This window comes from Mesocricetus auratus, unplaced genomic scaffold, assembly GCF_017639785.1.
Source record: "Mesocricetus auratus isolate SY011 unplaced genomic scaffold, BCM_Maur_2.0 Super-Scaffold_100010, whole genome shotgun sequence".
NCBI lineage: Eukaryota > Metazoa > Chordata > Mammalia > Rodentia > Cricetidae > Mesocricetus > Mesocricetus auratus.
This window is the reverse complement of record NW_024429194.1, coordinates 10,597,705-10,610,863: the sequence shown is the minus strand read 5'-3', so window position 1 is coordinate 10,610,863 and position 13,159 is coordinate 10,597,705.

Sequence of the window (13,159 nt, the reverse complement as noted above, 5' to 3'; positions counted from 1 at the left end):
CAGCGAAAAAGACAAAAAGGCAGGCCACAGAATGGGAAAAGATATTCACTAACCCTACATCTGACAGAGGGCTAATCTCCAAAATTTACAAAGAACTCAAGAAACAAGTCTCCAAAAACAACAAAGGATCCACTTAAAAGGTGGGGTACAGAACTAAATAGAGATTTCTCAATAGAGGAGGCTAAAATGGCCAAGAGACACTTAAGAAAGTGCTCAACATCCTTAGCCATCAGGGAAATGCAAATCAAAACAACTCTGAGATACCATCTTACTCCTGTCAGAATGGCTAAAATCAAAAACACCGAAGTAATTTATGCTGGAGAGGATGTGGAGAGAGGGGAACACTCCTCCACTGCTGGTGGGAGTGCCGACTCATATAGCCTCTTTGGAAATTAGTATGGAGATTCCTCAGGAAAATGGGAATTAATCTACCACTAGACCCAGCAATTCCAGTCTTAGGCATATATCCAAATGAGGCAAATTCATACAACAAGGGCATCTGCTCCACTATGTTCATAGCAGCATTATTTGTAATATCCAGAACCTGGAAGCAACCTAGATGCCCCTCAACTGAAGAGTGGATAGAGAAAATGTGGTACATTTACACAATGGAGTATTACTCAGCAGAAAAAAAAAAACAATGGAATCTTGAAATTCGCAGGTAAATGGATGTCACTGGAAGAAACCATCCTGAGTGAGGTAACCCAGTCGCAAAAAGACAAACATGGTATGTACTCACTCATATATGGATTTTAGACATGTATGAGGATAGTGCCAGTCTGCACTTCCACTGATAGAGAGTCTGGGAAACAGGAAAGAACCTAAAAGATATGCATATATGCATAGTACCCAAGAGAAGAGGATTGAGACAAGATCCTCTGAATGGATGGGGAACACGGCGAGGGGTTTGGGGGGAGTCGGAGCTGGGAAGAAGAGAGGGGGAGAAGAGGAAGAGAGTTGGTCATCGGGAACAGGAAGTTGAGCGGGTGGGGGTAGAATAGGGGGAAGAGGGAATCATAGGATAGAAGACAGATCAGGCACCAGAGTGACCTCGAGTGATCTAAAGGGATAACACCAATTGGCAAGCTAAGCAATAGTGGAGAGACCACCTCGAATGCCCATTCCTGATAATGAACTTGATGTCTATAACCATCCGGGAGCCTTCATCCTGTGACTGATGGAAGCAGAGGCAAACACACAACTAAGCACTGAACTGAACCCAAGGAACCCAGTGACAGAGAGAGAGGAGTGATGACTAAACTGGCAAAGATTGGGCTGGCAAAACCAGCAGAGACAGCTGATCTGAACAGGGGAGAGCTCTTGGACCCCAGAGCGACAGTGGGGAGGCCAGCATGGGACTGATCTGGACCCCCCCAAATGTGAGTGTCAGTGAGAAGGCCTGGGCAACCTATGGGGCCCTGAGCTGTGAATCAGTGTCTATTCCTGGAATACAAACAGTTTTCGTGTGCCTATAGCACAAAGAGGGATGCTCTCTCAGCCTGGACTCTTAGGAGAGTGCCTGGACCCTACCCAGAGTGAAATGACAGACTCTAGATATCCCCTATGTGGAAGGATTTGTCAATAGGGTGTGAGGGTGGAGGGGGAAGGGGAGTGTGGGAGGAGGGGAGGGAGAGGGAACTGGTATTGACATGTAAAACAAGCTATTTACAATTAAAATAAAAAATATGCAAAAAAAAAAACCATAATCTCCCAAGCTTTTCCCTGATGAGGTGTAGTTCCTCGAGTTTCCATGTGCTCCACTAGTATCCATGGTGTATTCCCAGCTCTGTGAATATATCTTCATTTCATCCGTGGAAAGAAGGATCTAATGTTTGGACTGCAACCCATCCATCTGGCAGATAGAAGTGTTTATGGGAATGAGAGGACTTGGAAGAAGTGCATCTTATTTGGCGTTTTCTTTCGTTCCCACTATAACCAGAGAGCAAAATGCCATTCTTTATCAGAATCAGTACAGCCTATGTCATATGAAGTGGTAATTAGAAAATTTAGATCTTTATATTTTAAATGCTTAATCAATACTCATGGTAACTATGTAACGATGAGACATTTGCAGTGGTAAAAAAGTACACAAGCTTCTCTATAAAATGAGATGGCAGAAGATAATCAAATTATATAATTACTATCGAAGAAAAATATGAAGAGAAAATAGAGGTGTGGACTCTGACTAAAATGTAGGCAATACAGCAGTACAATTGATCTTTACTTATTATGCAAAGAAAAAGAAACCGTGAGTGCCATATTAAATCATACTTATCTAATCTATTTTTTCTATTTCTGGATGCTACTTTCTACTAAAGTTATTAAGCCCAGTGAAAACACACTGGTAAATAATGAATGTCCTTTCTTCTAGACAGAACTTTCTCAACAAATAAATAAGTAAAGACACATTTTCTCACAAAGGAGAAGATATCTGATCAGAGTTCTTCCCAAAGTCACTGTTATTTGTTTTTATTTTTTTCATTATTACATCCTCTTTCCCTTTCTTTCTCTTGTGGAATAGGAGTGAGTCTACAATGCTTGGAGGTGAGAGAGAAAGAGCAGCCACAGTCCCTCTGATCCACTTTTATATGTGTTTTCCAATTTCTGTCAGGCTAGAAACTGAAAGAGAAATGTACTTCCTGAATCTTTAATAGTATATTTGTTTATTTTCCACTCTGGACCTTTCTTCATACATTGCTAAATGTCGCTATAACTAGCAGAAACAACTTTCCATTTTATGCTCATAATTCTCATCAAAGGAGAAAAACACAGAATAAACTTTTCAATATCATCTATTTCTCACTACTTACCTTTGGGAAATTATATGAATCATTTTCAACAAATGAAAAATGGTGAGAACTCATTTTAAAAGCAAAATTAAATATTGCCTTCTAGAATTCTGTCATATTCCTTTATGTCTGATTCATGTTTAAACACATTCACACTCAAAGCGGTAGCACATCTAAAAATAAATAAGCTTACAAAGTACGCCAGAAAACACAAGCACTGATGGATGCATGCATGCACACATGGCATGAATTCAAGAATTATGGCCTTGTTCCTATGAGGAACAAGAAAACCAAATAAACTATTGAGGGTAGGTTTTATTATCTGTTTATAAAAGTAACGGTTCCTGTCTACTCCATTGATATAGCAGTTTTGAATAAGACACACAATGTTGTCCAGCTATTTCTGCTGAACATCAAAATACTGCAAAAATATTCTCTTGAGGGGTATTTTTTGCCAAATTACATTGAAAACAATGAACAATACTGTTTGTGAGTCTTGCTGTAAATGTCCTTTATGTGGCAACCATAAACACAAATAATAATCAATGAGCTCAGACAACTATTACACCTTGAAATCTTTTCATCTGTTCATGTCATGTAAAGTAACGATGAGGCAGTTAACAAATTATGAATGGCCAGCAAGAAACAAGTATAACAGTAGGTATCAGGGAAGATCACACCAACTGGTTACCCAATACCAAATGGTCAGCTCCAAAAACAAACATGCAAACAATGTTATGTATACTGAACTTGTTATATTTAGGAATATGCAGTTTAGCTGAAAATTCACACACACATATATATATAACTATATATGTATAGTTATATATTGTAAATATATAATGAATATGTGAAAAACAGTTGTCAATGAGTAAGAAAATATTTTATTTTCATATATCTGTATTTCTTTATAATAATAAATTTACTATTTATATTGTGTCTACTATATAATTTAAAATAGGATGTAATTATTAAAAAGAAATGCAGGTATACTCCAAATCACTTACTATAGGTAAACACAACATAAAATGACTAGAAAATATTGCTTTCAGTTTTCACACTGACAATGAGTAAAATTGATAATGGCATTTGACAACATTTTGGAAAGTAATCAACCACATCTATAGGATGCTTGTACTAACAGACTATCTCGAATCAAAAGTGCTATTTCTATTAACTTATGCTAATGAAAGGCTACTATAACAGCGCCTCTACCTACAGACAACTTTTATAAAAACCATTACTAGCATGCATGTTTATCACCAAGATAATGGCTTAATCACTGTACTATATTACAATCTTGATTCAGTCAGACTTAGTAATATGCAAACATTAAAAAACTTAGAAAACAAGTCTACTTCCCTACATAAAGAGGGATGAACCTTGGAGATCAAAGAATATTGTGGGATACTTAAAAATGGCAGTGATAATATTTTGTTAAGAAAGTGTCTTATCTGTGCTTGTTTTGTTCTTTTATTTATTAGGATAGAAACAGTAATTGCAAGATCCAAATGGGGATTTTGTAAAACCATTTATGAATGAAGACAGAGAGCACTTACTGCAGTATCTGGCTCTACTCAGTGAAGGTTTGAGTGGTATTATCATCACAACTATTAAGTCTGTACATCTGAAGCATACAAACATTAAGAATAGTGGTCAACTGAAGGAAAGGAATGAACAGAGAACAGAGGATTTTATTTTACCAGGTTTTATACTCACTGAAATATTAATAATAAGTATAAATCATAAATACAAATTCTAAATCTTTGTATCTCAAAATATTTATTCAGGGTCTAAGCTGAACAGGAAGAGTTTGGAGCAGCAAATGGTATAAATAATGCAAATCCTCTGAAATAATTTTCTTTTCCTTTTCAATTTAATTAAACCATCTCATTTAAGCTTTTAAGGATGGGAAGCTGAAATCTTATGTTTATTTATGTTGAAAAGCACCTATGAGTATCGTGATCATGTGTAAGAAATCTTAAATGCTGAAATTAGCTGCTGCGCCCTCCCACAATCACTGGTCCCAAATCTCTGGCCACATTTATAATATGATTTTATATTCTCCTTTTACTGAATAAGAAAAGACCAGGCATCAGACTCTAAGGTATGGAATAATTTCTCTGTTATTAACACATAACCATAACCCTTAAACCTAAAATATTTCTCCCAAAGTATGTCTTTCTGCCTTTGAGTACATTATGTAAACATCTCTGCTTTTTTAAAGATACAGCATTGTTTTCCAAGCTGAGACACAAAGCTCTGCTCTAAGTATTCTCACATAGGGTTTTCTTCTGTAGCTCACAGTGCTGCAACTCAGCTCCCAGTCAGCTCCTGTCACTTCCTGCATCGGCCTTAATGAGGCACATTGATGCAGCCCTCCTCAGAGCACAGCACCTGGATGGTGGAATACTTGCAAATTGTGACAACCTCTCCAATTCTTTGCTTTATGACTTTGCCAGGACTTTTATTCGCTCTCTTTTGTCAGTGGAATCACCTCCCAATTGAAATCTGCTTGATTACACAGGGCACTCAAGTATGAGGCAAGGCTTCGGGGTCAACGGTCTAGTCTACTCTTGGTGTTTCTCAGTAATTCGATGAACATCCTCTCTTTGGCCAGCTTCTTACAGGTAAGAAGATACGCGTGTGACTGTATTTAAATATGGCAGATTCTGGCAGTTTTTCCTTAAGGAAATCAAGGAGGAATTTAACGAGACTAGTGCCTTTTGGCCTACAGTTTTCTCTAAGGCTGTTTCTATCCAAAGTAGTACTAAAAACATGTTCCAGCTACTAGACATTGACACTAATATGATTCTCAAGTCCAAGCAATCACTGCCCCATGGAAAATCATGGTTCCAGGATGGGGCCGGAAGACTATGTATCTCGTAGTTCTTTCACAGCTGGTCCTGGAGCAGACTGGATTTTCATATTACAATGATTCAGCCATATATCACATGGCATTTCCACATGCTCTTTCACACAGAGAGAGACAGGGATGGGGAGATAACCATAAACAAATAGTATAGTATGCAATGATGGAGATAGTGATGATGATAATTATAGTGATAACTAGGGAACTTACAAGGGTTCCCTGCCTGCTGGGCAGAGCAGCATAGAAATAGTCTGTCTTGCAAGCGTGAGAATGCTTTTGACCTCCGGAACACATGAAAAGCTGCTGGTGGTAGGGCAGACTCATAGCTCCAGATCCAGGTAGGCAAAGAAAAGCAGATCTCTGAGGATCCTTGTTCAGCTAGTCTAAATTACTTGGTGACCCCAATGCCATGAGGGAACATGTGTCAAAGGAGATTGATGGCATTTGTGAGGATGACATCTAAGGTTTTCTTCCAGTCTTCACACACATGTAAAAATGTGTAACAACCTCCCCTCCATCATGAACACATAAATACAAATATATACATAGGCATAAAAATCCCTTCATTATCATTGTATGAATCATTCAATTAAGAAAGAAAGGTCACATTACATTGTAATGCAAAGTGCAAAGGAGTATCCATAGGTCTTCCTATATTATATAACAGGAGGTGAAAATAATAATTTTTAGAGACAGGAAAAATCTTCATAGACTTTGCAGATAATTTATCTAGAAACTTTGTAGAATAAATGAATGGTACCTCAGTTTAAATAATATAAAACCTAAAAGAAACCCACAAGTGTATCTCTTCTTGTAAAAACAAATGCCAGTCAATATTTTTAGTAAAATCGACACCAGGAAGAAATATTTTCTGTTTTAGGATAAAGAGTTTTCCAAAGAAACTGTGACAAATTAGATGTAAGAATGATACTGTCTTATCACATTTTTCTTAGTAGAAGAAAAAACAAAAAAAAAGAGAAAACCAAAACAGAGTATACAACTGACTCATTATCAGCCACAGGAGCTTAGGGGAGGAGTGTATAGTCTCAAATCACTTGATTCTGCATCAGTTTCAACCACATGCCTTCCCAGAGGCCCTGCTAGTGCCCTTTTCACAGAACTGCCCTGACTATTGATCTCACCACTACCCAAACTCTACCTCATGAGTGTCTGCTGGAATACAACTGTGTTGAAAAACAGTTGCCACTACAAAATGTAGGCTAGGCCCTTTTTTCCTGGAGCTCACAGGTGAAAGAAATACCTATTCTATAGCTTAACCACTGGACAAATTTACAACCAGGTTGAACTCCTTTGATTTATCAGACATTGAATATTTCCCCAGTTGAAAATAATTCAAATGTAAAAGTTATAAAAAGGAATAACATCTTAAAGATCTCATTTGATATAGCTTTGTCTCTCAAAAAAACTAGAATAATGACAAATAGAATAGATGGTATCAAAAAAGATTTTTGTCAATCACACCTACATACTCTGGTAAGAATGCAGTGTATTGAGTGAGCTAAATGTGATCCATTGCTTATTTTTGCAAAGGCAGTTTTATTGAAACCTAGTTGTGACCGACCCTCATCTGTTTTCTATGTGTTATTTTGTTTTGTCTAAAGGTTGCAGAATCAAGCAACTGACAGAAACTATGTGCCTGTCGGAACAATATATATTAAAGTTCAAGGTTAAATTCTTAAATGTATTTGAAATATTTAAAATCATTTATAGAAAATTTGTTAAACCTTGGTCTAAGTTGTGATGTCATGCAAACTAAGAATGTCATGAGCTTTTCAAGGATTGAACTCTAGTCATGATTCTTATGTTTTACCCCAGTGACACACTGGATGACTCATGACACTGGAAATGTGGAATATTTAATGCCAAGCTTTTCTAAATTGGGTCACTTCACAAAACTGGTGTTTCTAAGACTGTCAAAAAAGCTGTTAGACAACCTTCCTACAGTGAAAGTAGTGAGTTTCCCACACTTTTCCTTTAAACTCATGTTTCTCCTTGGAGATAAAAATCTTGACACACTCTGCAATGCAACCCAGCAACACACATTTAAGTGAAGTGATTATGGTCAATACACTTTGCAACTGCTGAAGGATACTCAGCTGGGGATACTACATACATGTTACCACATCTTAAGACAAATATAAACTACAGTGATCAACCCTACCATTAAAAGAGATGTAGAAATGAAATGACAGTTTATGCTGGAGGGGATGTGGAGAAAGGGGAACATTCCTCCACTGCTTTTGGGAGTGCCAACTCATACAGCCACTTTGGAAATCAATATGGAGATTCCACAAGAAAATGGGAATCAGTCTACACTCTCAGCATTGCCACTCTCAGGCATATACCCAAAAGATGCACATTCATGCAACACCAGGACATCTGTTCCACTATGTACATAGCAGCATTTTTTGTAATAGCCCGAGCCTGGAAACAACCTAGATGTCCCTCAACTGAAGAGTGGATAGAGAAAATGTGGTACATTTACACAATGGAATACTATTCATTGGGAAAAAAACAATGGAATCTTGAAATTTGGAGGCAAATGGATGGCAATAGAAGAAACCATTCAGAGTGAGGTAACCCAGTCACAAAAAGAGAAACATGGTATGTAGTCACTTATATATGAGTTTTAGACATGAATCAGGGGAATGCCACCCTGCAATCCCAATGCCAGAGAGTCTGGGAAACAGAACCTTCAACCAATGACTGTTGGAAACAGAGGCAGACACCCACAGCTAAACACTGAGCTGAACTCAAGGAACCCAGTGACAGAGAGGGATGATTGATGAGCATAGGGTTCAAGACTGGGCTTGTTTAACCAAAAGAAACAGTTTACCTGAACTAGGGGGAGATCCTGACCCCCAGACTGATGGCTGAGAATCTAGCATGGGACTGATCCAGACCCACTGAATGTGGGTGCCAGTGAGGAGGCCTAGGCATCCTTGGATAATAGATCAGTATTTATACCTGGCATGCAAATCGACTTCAGGTGTCTATCCTACAATGAGAGACACTCTCTCAGCCTGCACTCTTAGGGGAGGGCCTAGGCCCTGCCCTGGATGAAATGACAGTCTATGGATACCCCCCAATGAAGGCCTCACCTTCCCTGGTAGTAGGGAGTGGGAGGAGGGAAGGGAGAGGAACCTGGGTTTGACATGTGAAGCAACCTTGTTTCTAATTTAAATTTAAAAATAAAAAAGACATAAAAAAGAAATATAACGAAGAGAACCATAACAGCGAAGGAAGAAGTTGTTGCTTGCAAATGGTTCTAAGTTTTATAAGCAAGAAGAAATATTTAAATACTTATTGATAATTGACATCAATTAACAAAATACTAATGTATCACAATTTTAATAATAGGAAACTACTAAATAATTCATAAAATTTCAATGAATTGTAAATAAGATGTAAAGTCATTAACTTAGTTCAAACAAGTCCCATAAGAAATAAAGAAACATGGTAAAATGTAGGTATGAAAGAACAAAATTAATATCAATTTTCTGCATTTTAGAAGAGATATATGAAGCCTATGTTATACAATAATTTTCAGCAAAAACATAAAAAGAAATATACTTAGCATACTGATTAAACATAGAACAAAAACTGACCAGGCAAGACAAAAATACCACAAAAATTAACACTCCGTTTCAATAATTTTCCAACAGTTAATAAAATTTCAACTGGATAAAATTCAGCATTTACTGATATACACGCAATCATATTTCTCCCTATAATGGATAAGATGTTGACTTAAGAGCAATTTTTTTCAGTAAGCTTTGCCCACCTACAAAAATCAGCCACACAAATGCATTGGACAGGACTTAGAGCAGACAGATTAGGAAATTGACACTCCAGTCAGAAAAATTCTCAAGCTTGAGTGGATGTAGTCATTTACTAAAATTAGAGTGGGACAATTCAGGATAAAATCAATTAAATTTGGTTGAATTAGACTTGACATAAACTAGAAAATGTCATATTTTTAATCAGCCAAAAATTATAACTAACTCTGATAGTCACAGAGTGACAAAAGGCATAGAGGTAAAAATTATAAACAGACAATGATGAGATCATGAAAAACTTCACATACTAACAGTACAGATCATGTCAGAAACTCTATACAAATTAGGGAAAAATGTGGAGACAGAAAGACTATGTTCTTTTGTTGGAGTATAGAGATTGACAAGAATTGAAAGCATTTTCCAGGATAAGCGTATTAGACATTGTGAAATTTTATTTTGGCTATATATAAAAGTTCTGTGTCTGTGCACTTAGTGTTTGTAAATTTTAATTTTTGTGAGTTTTATTTGAAAAAAACTAATTTGAAACTGTCTAATAGTATGTATTCTAAAGTTTTAGATGCATGCCATATGAAGATAGGAAAATTACTAAGGTATGTATCAAAATGATTTAATATAGGCTCAAGAGAGGAGACTGAGTGTATAAGAGCAAGAATACTCACATGACAAGGAATACCCACAGAAACAGCCGATCCCAGAGAGTGGGAACTCACTGACTCTGGACTCACAGCCAGGAACCTGCATATGACTGAACTAGAGCCTCTGAATGTGAGTGACAGTTGTGTGGCTTGAGCAGTTTATGGGGCCACTGGTTGTGGAACCAGTATTTATCCCTACTGTTTGAACTGGCCTCTGGAGCCATTCCCAATAAAGGGACACCTTGCTCAACCTAGATACAGGGCAGATCCTGTCTCAAGTGATGTGATAGGCTTTGCTGATTCCGCATGGAGGCCTCACCCTCTCTGAGGAGTGGATGGTGGTGCAGTAGGGAGAAGGTGAGGAAGCAGAAGGATGGGAGGGAGAGGGAACTGGGGTTGGTATATAAAATTTATTTTAAAAGTTTTTTATGTAAAAAGGAATGCTTACTGGTCTTACAAAAGCCCAGTGTTCAGGCCCAAGAATCATTATAGAAGCTAAATTTTATTCAAGACTCCAGTCCAGATTCTATGCCCTGTCTTGACATCTCAGGGTTCCTGACATGCAGATAGTACACTTAGATACATTCATGCAAAACCCTTATACACATGAAATAAGTGAACCTACACTTAAGTTTATTAAAGATGGCAACCAGAAAAATCACCAGATTATGAGAAGGTATAGACAGGACTTTCAAGTCACTTGTGTATCAAGAAAATTTTCTGACAGGAAAATTTAATGTTCTGAAACAAAAAAATATAATATCTTACTTTGAGGAACATAATGTACTGAAATGTGTACTAAAGGAGTGTATTCTTCTTTTTTCACAGAATCATAAGCACAGGTTCAAATTATTTTACAGGATGAAAGTTAGAGTCAGGAGTAGGACAGGAATCACTTTATAAACTGCACATCATATAAATAAAACTGACACTAATTAAAGTTTTTAATGACTATAGCAAACAGAAAATGTCATGGGAACTATTATGTGTTATATGATGTCCCACAATAAACATTGTAAGACCAAAACGAACACAAAAATAGGGACATTCTCAGAACCTAGAAAAAGAAAGCAACACAATGACAAACACAGTAATAATAGCAATAGCAGACGTTAAACTTGAAAACAGAAGCTGACAAGCAAATAAAAAATAAAAGTATCCATTAATATCATGAAGAAGGCAGAAATTGCTGCACATATTGGAGACATCTACAGAATGAAGAAGGAAAGCAAAGAACTCTGTAGATAAGGATGGCATAGATGAGACAGTGTAGTTTCTTAGTTAAATATGGATAATGGCACACTTTTCAATAAGATATTTCTCAGTGATCACTACTCTCATTGAGATAATTGCATTCATAAGTTTCAAACACTTTAAAAATCTCCAGTGATGGGCGAAGTCCATCCTTGTATATGTAAATAAAGCAATAGTGGCCAACAGGGAAGCAAGATAGGTGGGACAAGGATTTGAGGAGGATTCTGGGAAACAAACGCACAGTTAGTCATGATGTAGGACGCAGAGAAAGGTTCCAAACCTCTTAGAGAAGACCATGTGGAAATACTTAGATTAGCAGGCAGGAAGAACACACGTTTCATATGGTGTCTGAACTTGGGGCATGAACTCCCACTTAAGAATCTTAAAAACTTAAAAAGGGAGTTTAGAAACAAAAGAACAGAGACAAGCAAGGCTTCTTGGCAGCAGCATTTTCTCCTGTGGGCTCTGTTTTGCTAGAGACAAGCAGAGACTTACACACCAGTGCTGGCAGTAAAATTATACCCACCATCTTTGAAAGACCACAGTTAAAACAGCCATGGCTCTTAGTAGATAAAAGACATGTGGCCAGAAAAACATAAAGATTTACAGTAAAGTCAGATTCCAATCCAGTAAAACCTCTAAAAGTTTTACAATGTGTTTAAAAATACATGTAGGCTTCAGAGAGAAAAAGAAACAAAATAAAGTGGTTTAAAAAAAATACAGAGGCTGGGTAGTGGTGGTGCACATGCCTTTAATCCCAGCACTCCAGAGGCAGAGGCAGGAAGATTTCCACAGAGAAACCCTGTCTCAGATTAAAAAATGAATACATAAAGGTAAAAGATATATAGTAATATAAGCCAGGTAAAAATGGAAAAAACACAGAGAATCTGGATACTATATGCTATTGTGGTGTCTTTGAATCATTTCACTGCTAATGAAATAGAAACAACTGCTAAAACAAGTACTACCACATTAATCCAACTTATATATTTTGAAAATAGTTTCACTTCTAAATTTAAATATAAGGACAGCTTATTGGGAAACTAGTTTTTGTTTGTGTCTCCACAGGCAGTCCAACATCTGAAACAGCTGAGAGGATGCAACCTTGCAGGCTAATAAATCAAGGACTTAGCCAGGTTTCTTAGATTTGTCATGATCCCCATGATATGGACAGCTCACCCACCAGCAGAAAGTAGTTTGGAATGAACAACACCCATATTCCCAAATATTGTTTATAAATTTTTGTTTCATTTTAATGGGGATCCTTATAAATGGTTAATGATCACAACCAATCTCTTTTTAAATTTAAAAGGGAGATTATGGTATAGAAAGGACTACTTTGCATTGGAATAGATTTTCATTTATTGATACAAATTTAAGGTCAACTTTGTGATATGTATATTTCTCCTCTTATTTAAATATTGTGTTTATATTGATCTTTTAAAAATGTAATATATAATTAAGTACAGATTATAGATAGTTACTGTAATAGTCAGAACTTACAGTTAGGTTAGTTAGATTTTCTAGATATACAGAGACATATTTCAGATGAATGTATAGTCTTCAAACCTTCCAAAGACCTACAGAATATACGGCATTTAAATGGTTTAAGATTTTTCATGATATTGAGACACAACTACTCCTGACACATCAAGTATGTCTGAGAGGAAGGTAGGCATCAAAGAAACATGTTATTGAGTTTGGTTTCAACATGGCAAGATTAGCCATCTGGGCAAGAAACTTCTCTTGCCTGGACTGTTTGTTGGTTACTGAATAAAGTGGACATGC